Source organism: Triticum aestivum, chromosome 6B, assembly GCF_018294505.1.
Source record: "Triticum aestivum cultivar Chinese Spring chromosome 6B, IWGSC CS RefSeq v2.1, whole genome shotgun sequence".
NCBI classification, from domain to species: Eukaryota; Viridiplantae; Streptophyta; class Magnoliopsida; order Poales; family Poaceae; genus Triticum; species Triticum aestivum.
In genome coordinates, this window is record NC_057810.1 from 9,080,615 (window position 1) to 9,104,194 (window position 23,580).

The following is a 23,580-nucleotide window of genomic DNA, read 5'->3' on the forward strand; positions in this document are numbered from 1 at the left end:
TTGTCCTTGTACGTTTGACACCGGTTGCTGCTGATGACGATGACCTAAATAAGATGCCACACGTACTTGAATTTCTGTCTCTGCCTCGCTGGTCGAACAAGTTTCACGTGAGCTCATTAAATCTTAGAAATGACCCACTAGCCACATGCACACCATGGGAGACATCGACGATGACGAAGTGTCATGGGAGGAAGTTTTACATCATGGAGTGTAGGCCTAGGTTATACAGCACTCTATACACAGTTGTGTTTATGATGACGACGTTAATTTTATCACCCATGACAAATTTAAATTCCTCTCACTATCTTACTGGTCCAACAAGTGAAATCTCCATCATACACAATGATAATCTTTTCTTTTTGAAAAAGGAGAGAAATAATATGTTTTTAATCATTACAACTATTAGAAGACTTTGAATTTTACAAAATGGGGAAGCAATTTTTTGAACATTAAAACAATTAGACCACAATTCACACACATCATGCCCATTGAAAGAAGAACGTACTTGAGCAGCTCAGGCCAGTACAATTCCTTATCGCCTAGAGATTGGGAGGGCGCACACCTTCTTCCCCGATGCCAATGTGAAATCAGATTTGTACCAGCACATTAGAGGAGCATTATTACTTGGCCCCACGCCACCTATTTGTGTAGTACGTCGTACAATGGCAATTATTGTCCTTATACGTTTGATCCTAGTTCCTCCAAATGATGATGACCTTAATAAAATATGGCATGTACCTGAATTTGTGTCTTGGCCTTGATGGTGGAACAAGTTTCACTTGCGTTCATTAAATCTTAGAAAATGACCGCCTGGCCACATGCAAACCATGGGAGACACTGACGGTGACCAAGTGCTGTGGGAGGAAATTTCACATCATGGAGTGCAGGCCAAGGTTATCCGGCGCTCAGTACACAGTTGTGCTTATGATGACGACTATAACCTAGGACAAACAAGATTTCCTATCACTATCATACAAGTCCAACGAGTGAAATCTCCATAAATCATACAAAATGACAAATCTTTTCCGTAGGAGAAAGAGAGATGTAATTTTTTTAATGATTACGATTATTAAAGGACTCCGTAAATTTTACAAAATGGTGAAGCAACTTTTTTGAACATTAAAACAACTAGAGCACAGTCCTCACACATGGTGCCCGTTCAAAGAAGAACGTACTTGAGCAGCTCACGCCAAGACCATTTCTAGGAGGGAACACGCTTTCATCCCCGATGCCCATTAGAAACCAGATTTGTGCCAGCACATCAGAAGAGCATTATTGTTTGGCCCCGCGCCACCTGTTTGTGCAGTACGCCGGGCAATGGCAGTAATAGTCCTTGTACGTTTGACCTGGCTCCAGCAGATGACCATCAATTTATAAGACATCACACGTACTTGAATTTGTGTCTCTGCCTTACGGGTCCAACAAGTTTCACGTGGGCTCATTAAATCTTAGAAAACGACTGCCTGGCCACATGCACACATTGGGAGACACCGACACTGACGAACTATCGTGGGAGGAAGTTCCACATCGTGGAGTGCATGTCAAGGTTATTCGTCGCTCTATGCACAGTTGTTCTTATGATGACCATTTTAATACTATGTCCTATGAAAAATTTGAATTAGTATCACTATCGTACTAGTTCAACGATTGAAATCTCCATAAAACATACAAAATTAGAATATTTTCTCTCAGAAAAAAGAGAGAATGCTATTTTTTAATAACTACAACTATTAGAAGACTCCTTAAATTTTACAAAATGGGGAAGCAATTTTTTTGAATGTTAAAACAAATAGACACAATTCACACACATTGTACCCATTCAAAGAAGAAGTACTAGATCAGCTCAGCCCAATACCATGTCTTATCGCCAAGAGAGTGGCAAGGAACACACCTTCATCACCGATGCCAATGTGAAATCAGATTTGTGCCAGCACATCATAATAGCATTATTGCATGGCCCCGTGCTACATCTTTGCGTAGTACGCCGTACAATGGCGGTAATTGTCCTTGTATGTTTGATCCTGGCTCATGCAGATGACAATGACCTTAATAAAATGACGCACATACTTGAATTTGGGTCTCTGACTCACTAGTAGAACAATTTTCACGTGGGCTCATTAAATCTTAGAAAACGACCGCCTGGCCACATGCACACCTTGGGAGACACCGACGAAAACAAAGTGTCGTGGCAGGAAGTCACATCATGGAGTACAGGCCAAGGTTATCCGTCGCTCAGTGCACAATTGTGCTTATGATGACCATCTTAATACTTGAATTCGTATCACTATCAAACAGGTCCAACAAGTGTGATATCCATAAATAAAACAAAATGACAATCTTTTCCCTCAGAAAAAAGAGAGAAGTTATATCTTTTAATCATTGCAACTATTAGAAGGCTCCTTAAATTTTACAAAATGTGGAAGCAATTGTTTGAACATTCAAGCAAATAGAACACAATCCTCACACATTGTGCCCTTTGAAAGAAGAACATGGTTGAGTAGCTCAGGACAAGTCCATTTCTTATCGCTTAGAGAGTGGGAAGGTACCCCTTTCATACCCGATGCCAATGTGAAATCATATTTTTGCCAGGACATCAGAAGAGCTTATTGCTTGGCCCTGCTGTCGGTGTCAAAACCGGCAGATCTCGGGTAGGGGGTCCCGAACTGTGCGTCTAATGGAGGTAATACCCTACTTCCTAATTGATTGTCTTTGATGAGTATAGGGATTACAAGAGTTGATCTACCTCGAGATCGTAATGGCTAAACCCTAGATGTCTAGCATGTATGATTGTGATTCTGCCTATGGACTAAGCCCTCTGGTTTATATAGGCACCGAAGGGAACTAGGTTTGTACAAGGTTTGTTTACAAAGGAAGGAAACTACACATCTGTATGCCAAGATTGTTATCCACTAAAAGGAGAGTCCCATCCCAACACGGGAGATGGCCTTCTATCTTGTATCTTCACAGCCCATCAGTCCGGCCCATATCACATAGGCCGGCTCCCCGAGGACCCCATAGTCCAGGACTCCCTCAATAGCCCCTGAATCGGGCTTCAATGACGATGTATTCGGCGCTTAGAGTGTCTTCGGCATTGCAAGACAGGTTCCTTCTCCGAATGCTCCAAAGCAGTCTTCCAAACATAATAGTTGTATCCGGCTCCATTCAATAATTACAACTTTGAGCTGCAAGGGCAAAAATATTCAAAACAAAGTAAGCGACGTCCATAGGCGATTTTTCCGGCGAGGCGTTATGTCCTAGCTTTGTTAGTGTCCCGAACCGTTTTACAATCCTCGTTTCGTGTTTGGAGGCGCGGTCATTGACATGTCTCATCAAAGCAGAAATCGTGTCCCCTTATTACGGGATTCTCATCAATAGGGGTTTGGGTAATCCAACCGTGTTGTTCACACGTCCCCTTGGGAATAGGCGAGATTTAAGGCTTATGAGGGGATGCTTGATATCCACTACCTTTATAAGAAGATAAGGATCTGACTTTTTACCCCACGCCTTCTTCTTCCTCAGCCCATCCGCCATTCGAGCTCCAGCGCCCAAGTTCCAATCTTTTCCATTGCCACCAAACGCCCCAGCCATGTTCGGATCTGGAGCACTGGGCAAGTGGATGGCTTCCTCTGTTACAGAGGAGAACATCAAGGAGCTCCGGGAAGCTGGGTACGTGGCTGCGGGTATAATCCACCGGATCCCTGCCAAAAAGCAGGTCATTCCCACTTTGGAGCCTAATGAGAGGGTAGTGTTCATCCTCCATTTCCTTAGCGGGCTAGGGTTTCCCCTTCAACCTTTTGTCCAGGGTATCATGTTTTACTATGGGTTAGATTTTCATGATCTAGCACCAAATTCCTTCCTCATTATTTTGGCGTTTATCGTCGTGTGCGAGGCATTCCTCCGCGTCCCTCCCCACTTCGGCCTATGGCTCAAGGTCTTCAATGTGAAGCCGAAGGTGGTTGAAGGCCAAAACGCGGAGTGCGGCGGGGCCATGGTGAGCAAACTTCCCAATGTCACCTGGCCAAAGGGGACCTATGTGTAGACTGTCAAGGGATGGCAGTAGGGGTGGTTCTATATCACGGAACCCCGTGATCCCACATGGGCCGCCGCTCCTGAGTTCAAGTCCGGGCCCCTGATGCGGCTTACATCCTGGCTCAACAAGGGCCTAGATTGGGAGTCACCTGAGGAGGTGACAGCGCTGGAGAGCCGCGTCAAGGGTATGATAAACAAGAACACCAGTCTTGCCAGCGTGATCTAGGTGATGCTCTTTCGCCGGATTCTCCCTTGCCAATGCCGGACTCTACATATGTGGGAATTCAATCCGGCCGGTCCTCGGACCCTGTAGCGATTCTTCCGCACGATGCACGAAGATATATGGAAGCTGCTTTTCAAGGCTCAGAAGTCATGGCCGGAAACGACCGAAGACCGCGGCCTCGACTGCGCTCGTCCGGCCTCTCCCGTAAGTTTTATGTATATTTAATTTGCAAATCCAAGGACTATATTGAACTTTCCATTACTTCCAAAGGGCTGGACAAAGAAGGCGGAGCAGATCGAATGTCCGGCTTCGCTGCCCAAAGACCCAGCCACCCCTTTGCTGACGAAGATGCTGGTTCCAGCGCCAGAGAAGAAGGCCAAGAAGAAGGGCAAGGAGGCCAGAGGTGGCCTCAACCATAAGGGTGCTTCAGACGTCGTGTCCGAAGACAACGAGACCTCTTCCTCTCATGACGAAGTTTAGAGGAGGAAGAGAGCAACTCTCCCCTTAAGGGGTGAAAGAAGAAAAGGGCGGCTTCCGCGGATCTAGAGGCGGAGGCATCCAAGAAGGGGAAACCATCCCTTTCGGATGACTACGAAATGGATGCCGAAGCCATCCCCGGGTGGCACCCCAGACCGAAGCCCCTGGCCGGATCGTAAGTATCCAAAGACACTGTTCATATATCCGGTTTCATGCCTTGTAGTTCTAACATATTGAATTGCGCGTTGCAGCCCGGCTCGTGATCTCCCTCAATGATCATCATCATCTGGGAACTCGCTAGGGCCGAACGCGATGGAGAGCGAGTCTCCTCCGCAGATCTTTCCACCCACCGCTACTGACAACACTGAAGTGTTGTCCCGAAGAACCTCTCCGGGTCGCGGGGAGGTTCGGGAGGCCGTGAAGGTGGCGACGGAGGGTAATACCTCTGTTGCCGAAAATAGGGGAAGTCGACCCCCATGGAGACCTGTGATGGGGGCCAAGCTCAATTCGTCCCCCAACCGAATATTATTCCGGAGACCCGTACGTCTCCGAAATCGAGCGAGCAACCTCCTTCGAAAGAAGGGGACACGCCATCTCCACCGCTGTCCTATATTAATCCGGAGGCGCCAGACACTCTGGTGGAAGCGCTTCAGAGCGCTTCCATTGTAGAGGGACATCGTACCCTTATGGGTACGGTGGTTGAAAAGGTTCGGTCCGCTATAAACGGATTGAACCAGGCTTATACCATCCTTTTAATAGGCTTTGAGGTATGTGACGTAACATATTTTTGGCTGTTTGCAAAAGGAATGCATGTGTATAGATAGTAGCCCCTAATACTCTATTCGGCGTTCGCAAAGAGAGGCCGAACAGAGGATCGACTAATGCTTCGCAGGAACTAACATATTTGTCTCTTTTGATGAACAAGCTTCGATGCTAGCGGCAACCTCGCATGCCGCCGAACTGTCCGAACTAAAGCGGAAGTTGGAGGAAAAGCAAGGTATGTGACACCGAAGTGTATCTGAAATGATATGAGTTCTGATTTGCTATCTAAATGAGCTTTATGATTACGCTCATAGTTGACGCATCTGAGGTCGAGGCCCTCAAGAGTGCGCTGGCCGAGGCCAAGAAGGAGGCGGACGAGGAGCGAGCCACCTGCCGAAAACATGAAGCAAGGTTGGATGAACTCCAACAAGAGCTCACAAATGCTATAAGCAAATGTGAGTCCTTGGAGTGCACGGTGTCGGATCGAGACTCCGAACTTACTACAGCGCTCCAAAGTGCGAAGGAGGCCCGGGTTGAAGCCCAAGGCGCCTGTCGGGAGATCCGAGAGGTCAAGCAAATCGCGGCGGGTAAGGCCTTTAATATGCAGAGCAAATTTGTAAGGAGACAGTACACCTCACTAACACGCATTTGGAGTTCTCCAGGAGTGTTTGTGGATCTACCCCGAAGTATTTCTGATGATGCGGATTTCTTCCGAGCCGAAGAGGGGAGCTTAACAGAGAAGTTGTTCTGGTCGTAGTACCTTGCATCGGAGCATCCTTTGCCCATCAGTGATTAGCTGAAACAGTTGACCGGGCTACATAGGGTGGCCGAACTGGCCATGAAGAATGTTATAGTCCGTCTTTGGCGAGCCGAACCCATACCCAGTAGCTACTTTGGACTTGTGAAGCGGCTAGTCGATGCCTGCTAATGGCTTTGACGCTATAAAGTGGTCGGTCTGTATTAAACGTGCTCGGATGGCCTTCGCACGTGTCAAGGTGCAGTGGGCGAAGATGAATGCCACCAATATTGCAACCGAAGGACCGCCCGCAGTCAAGGAGCATCGAACGCCGGAGCGGTATTTCAGTGACGTACATCTTTGAAGGATCGCGCATTGTAGAGGTCCAGTGTTCGAAGGACATCATTTTTGAATGAATGTATCTGTGCTGGCCAAACTTTGTATTTATGAAAACAAGTCGTTTGTATAGTAATTTTCTTGTTTTGTCTGAAATTATTTTACCTCCGTTGCGACCGTTTATTGAATCTGAGAGTTGGCCAGTCGTCGGCTTCAGCCCCTCACGTAGATAGTATGAGGGTGTTCAGAATAGCACAAAAACACACTTAACCCACACGACTTGGTCCTTGAAGGAGGTGTTAGTGCGGCGAACCAGGCAATCAGACTATGCGGCTTTATCACTCTCTCTTAACCATAGGAGCTCGACAATAAGATTGTAGGCGCAGCCCCTGGTATTGCTCGATGGTCCGAATATGAGTGTTGTAGACGCTCGTCCCACGGTTCGTCGCATAATGCGAAAAAAATCACAGAAGATTTTTAATTAGTCGCCGAATAGCTGACCAGCTCCCGCCGCATCATGACAGACAATTTTCGGCTATCTCTACTGAGGTGTTTGTCCAGATGAGCTAGAAACGCAATCACAGTAGTTCTCCCTTTACTATCTTATCCCAACGAGCCGAACGTAAGGTAGTAACCACACGAGCCGGGAAACCCAACTATTGACCAAAGACATGATTCAGAGCCGATGCATATAATGCTATATTCGGGACGCCGAATTGCACTATAAGAAGTGTTCAGACTTATGTTATTTTTGTTGGATGTATGTGGCTGAATAAAGCCCCTGGCGATTTAAGTCGTGCCGAGGTGTACATGACAATCAGATGAAAAAGAGGGAAACACAGATTAGGAAAGGAGCCAGTACCGAATAGGTTGGGCTAAAGACTGTTTCTATTATAGTCTGATTGGTACATCAAAACATATTTGTATAGATAATGCGATAAGCATCGAGGCTATTTTACATGCCGAGCATAAGGGAAAGCTGTGTACAGATGCTAAAAAAGGGGAAGAGGTGATCTTTGAAGATCCTTGAGGTACTCAGCGGTGCATCTTCGCTGCTTTTCTCCTTGGTGTGTGATCCTTTGAGAGGATTGATGAACGGGTTTCATAAGGGGCCGGAAAAGGGGCCCTTGGCACCGTAAAAAGGTGATGTGGGTTGTAGGGAACCTGAAAAAGAAAAATGAAGTTAAGGAAAGGGTAGATGGGGGTCCAGGTATGGTTGAGACGTATTGTAGACTTTATCCTTAATATGCCTCCACCATTGCCCATGGTACCTTTAGTGCGTAGTTATGTGCACGCGGTACATACGCCGCAGTTCGGCTGGGGCTAAAACAGAGGCCGAATTGCTAATCGAGCTCCTGACGAGCTGGTCTGTCATTCTGCAGGGTAGTCCGGACTCGTTTGACATGATCCAGGGGCTTGACTACCGTTGGGGAGTTTGGCTTGATAAGGCCGACCTGCACTTCTGTTGTGAGGGTCGCGGTGTGTTCCTCAGTACGGAGGGAGCGATCCATGTTTCATGGACTGTTATAACACCGTGTGGACCTGGCATCTTGAGTTTTAGATAAGCATAATATGGGACCAAGTTGGGGCTTTGGAAGTTGTCCGGCGAACCGAAGACGACCTCCAATGTGATTGAGCCCGAGCAACGGACCTCTACACCGGGTATTACTCCTTTGAAGGTAGTTTTGGTGGGCTTGATTCTTGACGAATCAATACCCATTTTTTCGGACTGTATCCTGATAGAGCAGGTTAAGACTACTGCCGCCGCCCATGAGGACTCTCGTGAGGTGGAATCCATCGGTAATTGGGTCAAGGACCAACGCGGCTAAACCTCCATGATGGATACTGGTCGGATGGTCTCTGCAATCGAAAGTGATCGGGCATGCTGACCATGGGTTGAATTTTGGGGCGACTGGCTCTATCGCATAGACGTCCCTTAACGCACGCTTGCGCTCCCTCTTGGGGATGTGAGTGACATATATCATGTTCATCATTTTAACCTCGGGGGAAATTTCTTCTGTCACCCTGTGTTCGGTGGGCGAGCTTCCTCGTCATCATCCTTGCTGGGCGATCCTTTCCCCGTGTGCTCGGTGTTTAACTTACCATCCTGTTCAAAGACCCAACAACTTCTGTTGGTATGGTTGGCAGGCTTGTCCGGGGTGCCGTCAATCTGGCAAGGTCGATCAAGTATTCGGTCCAAGCTAGATGAACCATTTTTGTTCCTTTTGAATGGCCTCTTCAGCTGACAGGATTTGGAGCCACTAAATCCGGCATTGACCGCCGTGTCTTCGGCACTGTCAATGTTGCTCCGACGCTTGTTTTTATTGCGTCGGGGCCTGCCGTTGCTGTTTCTGGCTTCAGAAGTGCCAGGGTCGCTGGTACTGTTGCTACTACTGGCTAGCCAACAATCTTCGTCTGCGCAAACGCGGGTCATAAGTGATGTGAGGGCTGCCATGGACTTCGGTTTTTCTTGGGCGAGGTGTCGGGCGAGGCATTCATCGCGCATGCTGTGTTTAAAGGCTGCTAGAGCCTCGGTGTTTGTACAATCAACAATTTGGTTCTTTTTAATTAGGAACCAGGTCCAGAATTTTCTGGCTGACTCTCTAGGCTGCTGGACTATGTGACTGAGGCCATCGGCGTCCGGAGGCCGGATATAAGTGCCCTGGAAGTTGTCTCTAAAGGCATCCTCCAGGTCTTCCCAGCTTCCAATAGAGTTTTCTGGGGGGTTGTTTAACCAGTGTCGAGCTGGTCCCTTAAGTTTGAGTGGGAGGTATTTGATGGCGTGTAAATCGTCACCGCGAGCAATGTGAATGTGGAGAAGGAAGTCTTCAATCCATACTGCGGGATCCGTCGTGCCATCGTATGATTCAATGTTCACGGTTTTAAACCCTTCTGGGAACTGGTGCTCCATTACCTCATCGGTGAAGCATAGGGGGTGTGCGGCGCCTCTGTATTGGGCAAGGTCACGATGTAGTTCAGATGGAGTCCGTATGCGTCTTTCGGCCTGGGGGAAGGTGTGCTTTTCGCACCAGGCCTGATGGCCGTCTTCTCGCGTTGGGTCACGCCCCCTTGATCCATAGATTGATATGGTCTGACCAGCTCTATTATCCAGGTCCTGTCGTAGGTCATAAGTGTATCCTGCAACCGCTGTTTCTCTGCCTTTATGGTGGGGTGGTGCAGGCTGGTGTTTGGCTTGAGTTGCCGCACTGTCCCGGTCACGTGGTGGTCGTTCAGGTCAGTCAACAGCGCTACGCGTTGGCGTTATAGGCTATGGGGCCTCATCATCGAATTGGGGTAGCAACTTTCTCTTTGGATCCTTAGTTGGGCGTTCGAGGCCGTGTTCCTGGGCCGTGTCTTTTCTAGGCTTCTTGCAGTGGCTATTAGCCGGTGCTTAAACAGCTCTTTTTTGAGGGGTTCCTATGGCACGATGAATTCTTCGTCGCCGAGGCTTTCATCCTCTTCGGAGATCGGTAAGTAATTACTATCCTCCGAGCCGTCATTCCGATAGGATCGTCGGGGTTGACTTGCCCATCCTCCCAATCATCATGCTCGGATGTTGGCTCGATAGGGGCTTCTTGTTCTTCGGTGTTATCTGGAGTGTTGTTGTCTCTAGTGTCGGTATTACTGTCTTTTTCGCGACGTGATTTCGAGCGGTGTTGCTGACGTCGACGCTTTAGTGGTGCCACGGGAGGCTTGTCCTCGACTGGATCCTTATCACCATCATCATCGTCCTCTTTCGGTGTGTCCACCATGTACACGTCATATGTGGAAGTGGCCGTCCAACGTCCCGTAAACGGTGGGTTCTGGCTTTGCTCTTCTCCGGCATCGTCGTCCATGCCGTTGATGTCTTCAGAAGCATAATCGAGCATGTCGGTTAAGTCCTCGATAGTGGCTATGAAGTGGGTGGTCGATGGGATGTAAAATTACCCGCTCTCAGCCCCTAGTGTGGGTCGGGCATAGTTCGGCAGCGATTCTTCTGTAATGACGAGAGATCGCATAAAGTCCAGGGCCTCGTTTAAGAGTGAAGTTTGGACAGGTAAGCTACAGTCTATGGTGCAGGGCGGGACAGAAGTTCCCTGGCCGAGCTCGCATAACACAGACCTCGAGAGTTCGGAGCTGGTGTCCGGAGGTGAGTCCAGCTCCATGAGGATAGAGGGAGCCTGGCGTGATTCTAGGTTTGCCGGTGATGCAATCCCCTCCGGTTCTCCGATGTCAGGCTCTATAGCTGTAGAGAGTCCGGCGGGCTTTAAACTCCCGCCTTCGGACCTGGTGGTGTGCTCCGTATGTAAGGCCAGAGCGGTGACTAGGTCCGCGAACCCTTGGAAGATCAAGTCTCCTCGGATATCAGGGACATAGTTCAGATTCCAAAAACTGATCTAATGACCAGGGCATAGATGTCCATCTGCTCCAAATGGTCAGTCGAGTTGGCGCGCAGTGCGAAGAAGCCGAATACAAAGATTTGGCCGAGGAGAAAGGTCTCCCTCAAGGCGGTGTTATTGTAGATGATCTGTGGAGCCATCGAGCCTTTTAGCGACGGCACAGTGGAACCCCCAATGAAAGCACCAATGTCGGTGTCAAAACTGGCAGATCTCGGGTTGGGGGTCCCGAACTGTGCATCTAAGGATCAAAGGTAACAGGAGACAAGATTGTGTCCCCAGGTTCGGGCCCTCTTAATGGAGGTAGTACCCTACTTCCTGCTTGATTGACTTTGATGAGTATAGGGGTTACAAGAGTTGATCTACCTCGAGATCGTAATGGCTAAACCCTAGATGTCTAGCCAGTATGATTGTGATCATGCCTATGGACTAAGCCCTCTGGTTTATATAGGCACCAGAGGGAACTAGGATTGTACAAGGTCGGTTTACAGAGGAAGGAATGTACACATCCATACACCAAGCTTGTTATCCACGAAAAGGAGAGCCCATCCGGACACGGGAGAAGGCCTTCTATCTTGTATCTTCACGGTCCATCAGTCCGGCCCATATCACATAGGCCGGCTCCCCGAGGACCCCATAGTCCAGGACTCCCTCACCTGCGCCACCTTTTGTGTAGTACACCGGACAATGGCAGTAATTGTCCATGTACATTTGATCGCGGCTCCTCCAGAGGAAGATCACCTTATTAAGACATAACATGTACTTGAATTTGTGTATTTGCCTCATTAGTACAACAAGTTTTACGTGGGCTCATTAAATCATAGAAACCGACGGCCTGGCCACATGCACACCTTGGGAGCCACTCACAATGAAGAAGTGTTATGGGAAGAAGTTTCACATCGTGGAGTGCAGGCCAAGGTTATTCGTCGCTCTATACAAAGTTGTGCTTATGATGACCATCTTAATACTATCACCTAGAACAAATTTGAATTCTTATCACTATCTTACTGGTCCAACGAGTGAAATTTTCATAAAGCATACAAAATTAGAATCTTTACTCTCACAAAGAAGAGAGAAATAATATGTTTTTAATTATTACAACTATTAGTAGACTCCTTACATTTTACAAAATGGGGAAGCAATTTTTTTGAACGATAAAACAAAGAGACCACAATTCACACACATCGTGGCCATTCAAAGAAGAACATACTTGATCAGCTCAGCCCAATACCATGTCTTATCGCCTAGAGAGTGGCAAGGAACACACCTTCATCCCCGATGCCAATGTGAAATCAGATTTGTGCCAGCACATCATAAAAGCATTATTGCTTGTCCCCACGCTACATGTTTGTGCAATACGCCGTACAATCCTGGCTCATGCAGATGACACTGACCTTAATAAAACGATGCGCGTACTTAAATTTGGGTCTCTGCCTCACTAGAGGAACAATTTTCAAGTGGGCTCGTTAAATCTTACGAAATGGCCGCATGGCCACATGCACACCTTGGGAGACACCGACGATAACAAAGTGTCATGGGAGGAAGTCACATACATAATGGAGTGCAGGCCAAGGTTATCCGTCGCTCAGTGCACAATTGTGCTTATGATGACCATCTTAATACTTGAAATCCTATCACTATCAAATAGGTCCGACAAGTGCGATATCCATAAATAAAACAAAATGACAATCTTTTTCCTCAGAAGAAAGAGAGAAGTAATATATTTTAATCATTGCAACTATTAGAAGGCTCCTTCAATTTTACAAAATGTGGAAGCAATTGTTTGAACACTAAAACAAAAAGAGCACAATCCTCACACACTAAAGAAGTACACAGTTGAGCAGATCAGGCCAAGACCATTTCTTATTGCTTAGAGAGTGGGAGGGTAACCCCTTCATCCCCGATGCCAATGTGAAATCAAATTTTTGCGAGCACATCTGAAGAGCATTGTTGCTTGGCACTACTAGGAACAAACCTACTAGTAGCACGAGTTAAATAGCTAGTAGTAGCGCGGGTGTCTGTGCTCCTACTAGCTGGCTACAACTAACTTTTAGTAGTAGCGCGGGTTCTCCGGCCCGACTACTATGTGTGTTAGTAGTGGCGCGGGTGCCACCCGTGCTACTACTATGTTTGTTAGTAGTAGCGCGGGTGCCACTTGCGCTACTAGTATTAGTTTCAAAAACAAAAACAATTCTCAATCCCATGCGTGTTGTCAATGGCGGCCATGATTCGATCCAGCGATGGCAGGGGTCTCCAATGGCACGGACGGGCAGCGGCAAACTAGATCCGACGGCAGTTACTGGAGGGGGGCCGAATCCAAGGTAGAGCAAGGCGGCGGTGTGGGGCTCCTCTTCAAGGCCAAGGCAGAGAGCTCTTGGTCATCCATGGCGAAGACCTGCACGGGGATGGACATGGGAGGTCGGGTGAAACCACAGGGGAGAGGGGGAAAGCGAAACAAGGGACAGATGAAGGAGATGCAGGGAGCACCGGGGCTAGTCGTCGGTGGTGAGGTGCTCCGGTGTGGTGGCATGGAGGCAAGGGGGAAGACCGGCGAGCTCCTGGATACAACGGCGCGAGGCAGCGGCCTGATTGGGCATCTGGGAGGAGGAGGCACACATGGGAAGGAGCGCCATGGGAGGGCCTATGGAGAGAGGGAGAAGGAGAGGGACGGAGGAGATGATTGATTTCGAGGGCAAGATGGGGATTTAAGGGCTGTTAAAAAACCCAGTACTTAGTAGTAGCGCGGGTTTATAAGCGTGCTACTACTATCAACTTAGTAGTAGCAGAGGTATAAACCCACGCTATTGGTAAGTAGCAATAGCGAGGGTTATAAACCCGGCGCTACTAGTAAGCGTCTACCTATAAGCTTTTTCCTAGTAGTGTGGCACTGCACCACCTATTTGTGAAGTACGCCGGACAATGGCAGTAATTAACTTTGTACATTTGATCCCCGCTCCTCCAGATGAAGATGGCCTTATTAAGATATCACACATACTTGAATTTGTATATTTGCCTCACTCTTACAACAGGTTTCACGTGGGTTCATTAAATCTTAGAAAAACCCCGCCTAGCCAGATGCACACCTTGGGAGACATCGAAGATGACGAAGTGTCATCGGAGGAAGTTTCACATCATGGAGTGAAGGCCAAGGTTATTCGCCGCTCTATACAGAGTTTTGCCTATGATGACCATCTTAATACTATCACCTAGAACAAATTTGAATTCCTATCACGATCTTAATGGTCCAACGAGTGAAATCTTCATAAAATCATACCAAATTAGAATCTTTACTCTCAATAAAAGACAGAAATAATATGTTTTCAATCATTAAAACTATTAGAAGACTCCTTAAATTTTACAAAATGGGGAAGCAATTTTTTTGAATGTTAAAACAAATAGACAACAATTCACACACATCATGCCCATTCAAAGAAGAACGTACTTGATCAGCTCAGCACAATACCATGTCTTATCGCCTAGAGAGTGGCTAGGAACACACGTTCATCCCCGATGCCAATGTCAAATCAGTTTTCTGCCAGCACTACATAAAATCATTATTACTTGGCCATGCGCTACATGTCTGTGCGGTACGCCGTACAATGGAAGTAATTGTCCTTGTATGTTTGATCCTGGTTCATGCAGATGACGATGAACTTAATAAAATGATGCACGTACTTGAATTCGGGTCTCTGCCTCACTAGTGGTGCAATTTTCACGTGGGCTCATTAAATCTTAGAAAACGACCGCCTGGCCACATGCACACCTTGGGAGACACCGACGAAAACAAAAGTGTCATGGGAGGAAGTCACATCATGGAGTGCAGGCCAAGGTGATCCGTCGCTTCGTGCACAATTGTGATTATGACGGTCATCTTAATACTTGAATTCATATCACTATCAAACAGGACCAACAAGTGTGATATCCATAAATAAAACAAAATGACAATCTTTTCCCTCAGAAAAAAGAGAGAACTAATATCTTTTAATCATTGCAATTATTAGAAGGCTCCTTAAATTTTAAAAAATGTGGATGCAATTGTTTGAACATTAAAACAAATAGAGCACAATCCTCACACATTGTGCCCATTCAAAGAAGAACATAGTTGAGCAACTCAGGCTAGGACCATTTCTTATCGCATAGAGAGTTGGAGGGTACCTCCTTCATCCCTCATGCCAATGTGAAATCAGATTTTTGCCAGCACATCAGAAGAGCATTATTGTTTGGCCCTGCGCCACCTTTTGTGCAGTACGCTAGAAAATGGCAGTAATTTTCCATGTGCATTTGATCCCGGCTCCTCCAGATGAAGATGACCTTATTAAGGCATCACATGTACTTGAATTTGTGTATTTTCCCCTCTAGTACAACAAGTTTCACATGGGTTCATTAAATCAAAGAAAACGACGCCTGGCCACATGCACACCTTGGGAGCCACCGACGATGACGGAGTGGTTTGGGAGGAAGTTTCACATCCTGGAGTGCAGCCCAAGGTTATTCGTCGCTCTATACAAAGTTGTGCTTATGATGCCATCTTAATACTATCACCTAGAACAAATATGAATTCCTATCACTATCTTACTGGTCCAACGAGTGAAATCTCCATAAATCGTACAAAATAAGAATCTTTAATCTCAGAAAAAAAAGAAAAATAATATGTTTTTAATCATTACGACTATTAGAAAACTCCTTAAATTTTACAAAATGGGGAAGCAATTTTTTTGAACGCTAAAACAAATAGACCACAATTCACACACATCGTGCCCATTCAAAGAAGAACGTACTTGACCAGCTCAGCCCAATACCATGTCTTATCGCCTAGAGAGTGGCAAGGAACACACCTTCATCCCCGATGCTAATGTCAAATCAATTTTCTGCCAACACTGCATAAAAGCATTATTACTTGGCCCTGCGCTACATGTTTGTGCAGTACGCCGTACAATGGCAGTAGTTGTCCTTGTATGTTTGATCCTGGTTCATGCAGATGACGATGAACTTAATAAAATGATGCACGTACTTGAATTCGGGTCTCCGCCTCACTAATGGAACAATTTTCACGTGGGCTCATTAAATCTTAGAAAACGACCGCCTGGCCACATGCACACGTTGGGAGACACCGACGAAAACAAAAGTGTCATGGGAGGAAGTCACATCATGGAGTGCAGGCCAAGGTGATCCGTCGCTTCGTGCACAATTGTGATTATGACGGTCATCTTAATACTTGAATTCATATCACTATCAAACAGGTCCAACAAGTGTGATATCCATAAATAAAACAAAATGACAATCTTTTCCCTCACAAAAAAGAGAGAACTAATATCTTTTAATCATTGCAACTATTAGAAGGCTCCTTAAATTTTAAAAAATGTGGATGCAATTGTTTGAACATTGAAACAAATAGAGCACAATCCTCACACATTGTGCCCATTCAAAGAAGAACATAGTTGAGCAGCTCAGGCTAGCACCATTTCTTATCACATAGAGAGTTGGAGGCTACCCCCTTCATCCCTCATGCCAATGTGAAATCAGATTTTTGCCAGCACATCAGAAGAGCATTATTGTTTGGCCATGCGCCACCTTTTGTGCAGTACGCCAGAAAATGGCAGTAATTGTCCATGTACATTTGATCCCGGCTCCTCCAGATGAAGATGACCTTATTAAGGCATCACATGTACTTGAATTTGTGTATTTGCCTCACTAGTACAACAAGTTTCACGTGGGTTCATTAAATCAAAGAAAATGACGCCTGGCCACCTGCACACCTTTGGAGCCACCGACGATGACGGAGTGGTTTGGGAGGAAGTTTCACATCCTGGAGTGCAGCCCAAGGTTATTCGTCGCTCCATACAAAGTTGTGCTTATGATGCCATCTTAATATTATCAACTAAAACAAATATGAATTCCTATCACTATCTTACTGGTCCAACGAGTGAAATCTCCATAAATCATACAAAATAAGAATCTTTAATCTCAGAAAAAAGAGAGAAATAATATGTTTTTAATCATTACGACTATTAGAAAACTCCTTAAATTTTACAAAATGGGGAAGCAATTTTTTTGAACGTTAAAACAAATAGGCCACAATTCACACACATCGTGCCCATTCAAAGAAGAACGTACTTGATCAGCTAAGCCCAATACCATGTTATCGCCTAGAGAGTGGAAAGGAACACACCTTCATCCCCGATGCCAATGTCAAATCTGTTTTCTGCTAACACTGCATAAAAGCATAATTACTTGGCCCTGCGCTACATGTTTGTGCAGTACGCCGTACAATGGCAGTAGTTGTCCTTGTATGTTTGATCCTGGCTCATGCAGATGATGATGAACTTAATAAAATGATGCACGTACTTGAATTCGGGTCTCCGCCTCACTAGTGGAACAATTTTCATGTGGGCTCATTAAATCTTAGAAAATGACTGCATAGCCATATGCACACCTTAGGTGACACCGACAAAAACAGAAGTGGCATGGGAGGAAGTAACATCATGGAGTGCAGGCCAAGGTTATCCATCGCTTCGTGCACAATTGTGATTATGATGGTCATCTTAATACTTGAATTCATATCACTATCAAACAGGTCCAACAAGTGCGATATCCATAAATAAAACAAAATGAAAATCTTTTGCCTTAGAAAAAAGAGAGATGTAATTGTCCTTGTACATGTGAACCCCGCTCGTCCAGATGAAGATGGCCTTATTAAGATATCACACGTACTTGAATTTGTGTATTTGCCTCACTAGTGCAACAAGTTGCGTGTGGGCTCATTAAATCTTAGAAAAAACCCGCCTAGCCACATGCTCACCTTTGGAGTCACCGATGATGACGAAGTGTCATGGGAGGAAGTTTCACATCATGGAGTGCAGGCCAAGGTTATTCGTCGCTATATACAAAGTTGTGCTTACGATGACCAACTTAATACTATCACCTACAACAAATTAGAATTCCTATCACTATCTTACTGGTCCAACGAGTGAAATCACCGTAAATCATACAAAATTAGAATCTATACTCTCAGAAAAAAGAGAGAAATATTACATTTTTAAACATTAAAACTATTAGAAGACTACTTCAATTTTACAATATCGGGAACCAACTTTTTTGAACGTTAAAACAAATAGACCACAATTCACACACATCAAGCCCATTCAAAGAAGAATGTACTTGATCAGCTCAGTTCAATACCATGTCTTATCGCCTAGAGCGTGGAAAGGAACACACCTTCATCCTCGATGCAAATGTGAAATCAGATTTGTGCCAGCACATCATAAAAGCATTATTGCTTGCCCCGCGCTACATGTTTGTCCAGTACGCCATACAATAGCAGTAATATTCCATGTATGTTTGATCCTGGCTCATGCAGATGATGATGACCTCAATAAAATGATGCACGCATTTGAATTTGGGTCTCTGCCTCACTAGTGCAACAATTTTCACGTGGGCTCATTAAATCTTAGAAAATGACCGCCTGGCCACATGCACACCTTGGGAAACACCGACGATAACAAAGTGTCATGGGAGGAAGTCACATCATGGAGTGCACGCCAAGGTTATCCGCCGCTCTGTGCACAATTGTGCTTATGATGACCATCTTAATACTTGAATTCCTATCACTATCAAACAGGTCCAACAAGTGTGATATCCATAAATAAAACAAAATGACAATCTTTCCCCTCGGGAAAAATAGAGAAGTAATGTCTTTTAATCATTGCAACTATTAGAAGGCTCCTTAAATTTTACGAAATGTGGAAGCAATTGTTTGAACATAAAACAAATAGAGCACAATCCTCACACATTGTGCCAATTCAAAGAAGAACATAGTTGAGCAACTCGGGCCAAGACCATTTCTTATCACTTAGAGAGTGGGAGGGTACCCCCTTCAGCCCTGATGCCAATGTGAAATCAGATTTTTTTTCCAGCACATCAGAAGAGCATTATTGCTTGACCCAGCGCCACTTGTTTGTGCATTATGTCAGACAATGGCAGTAATTGTCCATGTACATTTGATCCCGGCTCCTCGAGATGAAGATGACCTTATTAAGACATCACACGTACTTGAATTTCTGTATTTGACTCACAAGTACAACAACCTTCACGTGGGCTCATTAAATCTTAGAAAACGACCGCCTAGCCACATGCACACCTTGGGAGTCACCGACGATGACGAAGTGTCATGGATGGAGGTTTCACATCGTGGATTTCAGGCCCAGGTTATTCGTCGCTCTATACAAAGTTGTGCTTATGATGACCATCTTAATACTATTACCTACAACAAATTTGATTTCCTATCACTATCTTTCTGGTCAAATGAGTGAAATCTCCATAAATCATACAAAATTAGAATCTTTACTCTCATAAAAAAGAGAGAAATAATACATTTTTAATCATTACAACTATTAGAAGACTCCTTAAATTTTACAAAATGGGGAAGCAATATTTTTGAACGTTAAAACAAATAAAACACAATTCACACACATCATGGTCATTCAAAGAAGAACGTACTTGATCAGCTCAACCCAATACCATGTCTCATCAGCTAGAGAGTGGCAAGGAACACACCTTGATCCCCGATGCCAATGTGAATATGATATGTGCCAGCACATCATAAAAGCATTATTGCTTGGCCCCGCGCTACATGTTTGTGCAGTACACCATACAATGGCAGTAATTGTCCTTGTATGTTTGATCCTGGCTCATGCAGATGACGATGAACTTAATAAAAGAACACACGTACTTGAATTTGGGTCTCTGCCTCACAAGTGGAACAATTTTCACGTGGGCTCATTAAATCTTAGAAAATGACCGCCTGGCCACATGCACACCTTGGGAGACACCGAGGATAACAAAGTGTTGTCGGAGGAAGTCACATCATGGAGTGCAGGCCAAGGTTATTCGTCGCTCAGTGCACAATTATGCTTATGATGACCATCTTAATACTTGAATTCCTATCACAATCAAATAGGTCCAACAATTGCGATATCCATAAATAAAACAAAATGACAATCATTTCTCTCAGAAAAAACAGAGAAGTAATATCTTTTAATCATTGCAACTATTAGATGGCTCCTTAAATTTTACAAAATGTGGAAGCAATTGTTTGAACATTAAAATAGATAGAGCACAATCCTCACACATTGTACCCATTCAAAGAAGAACATGGTTGAGCACCTCAGGCCAAGACCATTTCTTATCTCTTAGAGAGTGGGAGGGTACCCCCTTCATCTCCCATGCCAATGTGAAATCAGATTTTTGCCAACAGATCAGGAGAGCATTATTTCTTGACCCAACGCCACATGTTTGTGCAGTACACTAGACAATAGCAGTAATTGTCAATGTACATTTGATCTTGGCTCCTCCAGATGAATATGACCTTATTAAGACATCATACGTACTTGAATTCGTGTATTTGCCTCAATAGTACAACGAGTTTCATGTGGGCTCATTAAATATTAGAAAACGACCGCCTAGCCACATGCACACCTTCGGGGTCACCGACGATGACGAAGTGTCATGGGAGGAAGTTTCACATCATGGAGTGCAAGCCAAGGTTATTGGGCGCTCTATACAAAGTTGTGCTTATGATGACCATCTTAATACTATCACCTAGAACAAATTTGAATTCTTATCACTATCTTACTGCTCCAACGAGTGAAATCTCCATAAATCATACAAAATTAGAATCTTTACTCTTAGAAAAAAGAGAGAAATAATATTTTTTAATCATTACAACTATAAGAAGACTCCTTAAATTTTACAAAATGTGGAAGCAATTTTTTTGAACTTTAAGTAACAAATAGACCACAATTCACACACATCGTGCCCATTCAAAGAAGAACATACTTCAGAAGCTCAACCCAATACCATGTCTTATAGCCTAGAGAGTGGCAAGGAACACACCTCCATCCCCGATGCCAATGTGATATCAGATTTGTGCCAGCACATCATAAAAGCATTATTACTTGGCCCCATGCTACATGTTTGTGCAGTATGCCGTACAATGGCAGATGTATAGAACTAATCAAACTGGATCATTTGGCATCTCAATGTCGAGGGTTGACCTACAACAGCAAATTGCATAGCAAACTAGATAGCATGTGGTGACCTACAATAGAAAATAGCATAGCAAACTAGATAGCTTGTGGTGACCTACAATAGAAAATTTCATAACAAACTAGATATGTTGGTCTATAGAAATTGTACAGTATGAACGACGATGATCCTGCTTGAGTGGGTCATTAAGAAATAAGCCTTTGTAAACAGACCAATCATCACCGGATGATAGTTATAACAATCTCAGATCCGCCACCGGAGATATCATATCCATTCATAATATATTGTATCCATTTTATCCATTCATCCACCCATCCATCAAAGAGATATCATATCCATCATATCTATAAACCAATCATCTACTCCATCTATCAAAAGAAATTTTCTAGCTCAGATCCGCCATCGGAGGGAGACGCGCTTGCGCAGGGGAAGAAGATTCGCGAGTGGAAGAGAGGAGATCTCACCTCCTTTGCCGGAATTGGCGTTGGCCGCGCAGTTTCGGCGGTGAAGAGTGGCGTGGTCGGCGGTGGTGGCGCTAGTCGAGAAGAGGGGGGAGAGAAGAAGAAGGGTGTTAGATGTGAGTTCGTAGTGAATCTGACTTACTTGTTTTTACTGGACATGGCAGTTTTTGCTGGAGTTGGCCTAATGGATTGCTGGCGTTGGCCTAATGGGCCAAGACATAGAAAATAGTAGCACACATAAAAAAACTCAGAAAATTTCTATGTCCTGCAAGAAATAATACACGCCAGTGGTATGGTAGTAGTAATGTCGTACCAAATTTTCCGACGCCAGCACTATTTGAAAAAAAAATAGTGTTGGCGTTGATGAAAAATGGCGTGCCACAGACAAAGTTGTGGCTAGCCATTTTCCACTGGTGATAGAATCACATTCACAGCAAGTCGCTCTTGGCCGACGCGACTCAGTCGGCTCACAGACGCCTTTTACACTGCCGGCGCAGGGAATCACCTCCTCTGGGAGATTCAGCACCTACTCAATGCCTGGATTGGTCTTTAGAACACGTTGATCGCTACCATGATTAGGAATTGCCCACTCGGCAACATGACAATCGTTAACATGGTCTAATGAACCCTCCGAGGCTCTCTTTTCGTGCTTCTTTATTGATGGGCTACTAAACTCTAATACACATGTTTCTTCAGGCTATAAATTTTGTTTCCATTTTCAATGTTCTATGCTTCCATTAAAGATGAATCATATCTATATAGCATATTTTCATGGTTCCTGCAAATTGTTCTTCTGAATCACACTTCAACTGCTCAACCAATATTACTTTGTGCTTCAGACATGCCCGTGTTGCTTCATTTAATAAATTTATTATCCTATATTTTTCTTGCAGCGATTTTTTTTGTTTCAACAATACCTATGTATTCTATCATTGTTTCTCATTGATGCTTCCATGGAAAACACAGAGGATGCTTCTATTTTTTTTCTTATACATGTCTCCATGGTAGTTAATTCATGCTTCAAGCATTACCAATGTGGATTATTAGTTATGGAGCTTCTAAATTGCAATACATATGCTTATTCAGCCTACAGGGTTTGCTTCCATAGGTTACCAAAATTATATAAATTTTGTATGTCGGTGACACAAAATATGCTTCCATTACAAAACATGCATCCCAATCTGAAATTTTTTTTGCTTCAAGTATGTAATTGTGTGCTTATTTTATCGTACATGCATTTTGCTTCAATCACTACCTATGTGCTTTAAGTACTATTGATTATGCTTCTTAGAGTGATTTTCTTCTGTATATACATCAGTCTACATCTCATTCAAGCCATGCTTCTTTGTATCTAGCATAATGCCCATGATGTTCCAATGATGCCGACTGTACCCAGGCCAAGATGCAGCACCTTGTTGACAACAAGGAGCTCACAATGCATGTGAGCTTGTCCAAGATCGATCCGTTCAACACGAGATGCAAACTATAGGAAGGGAATCGTGTCTAGTCTATGAAACATACGACGTGAACTTATAAGCACTGTACTACTAGGCATTAGCACCATGAAAGAAACAAATTAGTAGAACACGATGACGTTTTATGAACAGACAAAGTGTCGGTGTCAAAACTGGCAGCTCTCATGTAGGGGGGCCCAAGCTGTGTGTCTAAGACTCAATGGTAACAAGAGACGATGGGACACAATGTTTACCCAGGTTTGTGCCCTCTTAAAGGAGGTAAACCCTACGTCCTGCTTGATTGTATTCGATGAGTATAGGGGTTACAATAGTTGATCTACTTCGAGATCGTAATGGCTAAACCCTAGCTGTCTAGCCTATGATCATTCTGATAGCCTCTACGGACTAAACCCTTGGTTTATATAGACACTGGATGGACGTAGGGTTGTTCGGAGTCGGTTTACAAGGGAAGGAAATAGCATATCCGGACACCAATCTTGCTATATATCATTGGTCTGATGGAAACAATATATCAGTGGTCTGATTCCTAGTGTTTCCCTTTGCTATATGTGGTGAGAAATAGAGAAGGGAGTAGAATGGAGACATGAGATATTAGTAAACCACATTGCACTCCTTTGTTTTCCCAAAATATGTAAATCGTAGTTTATGCAGGAATGAAATC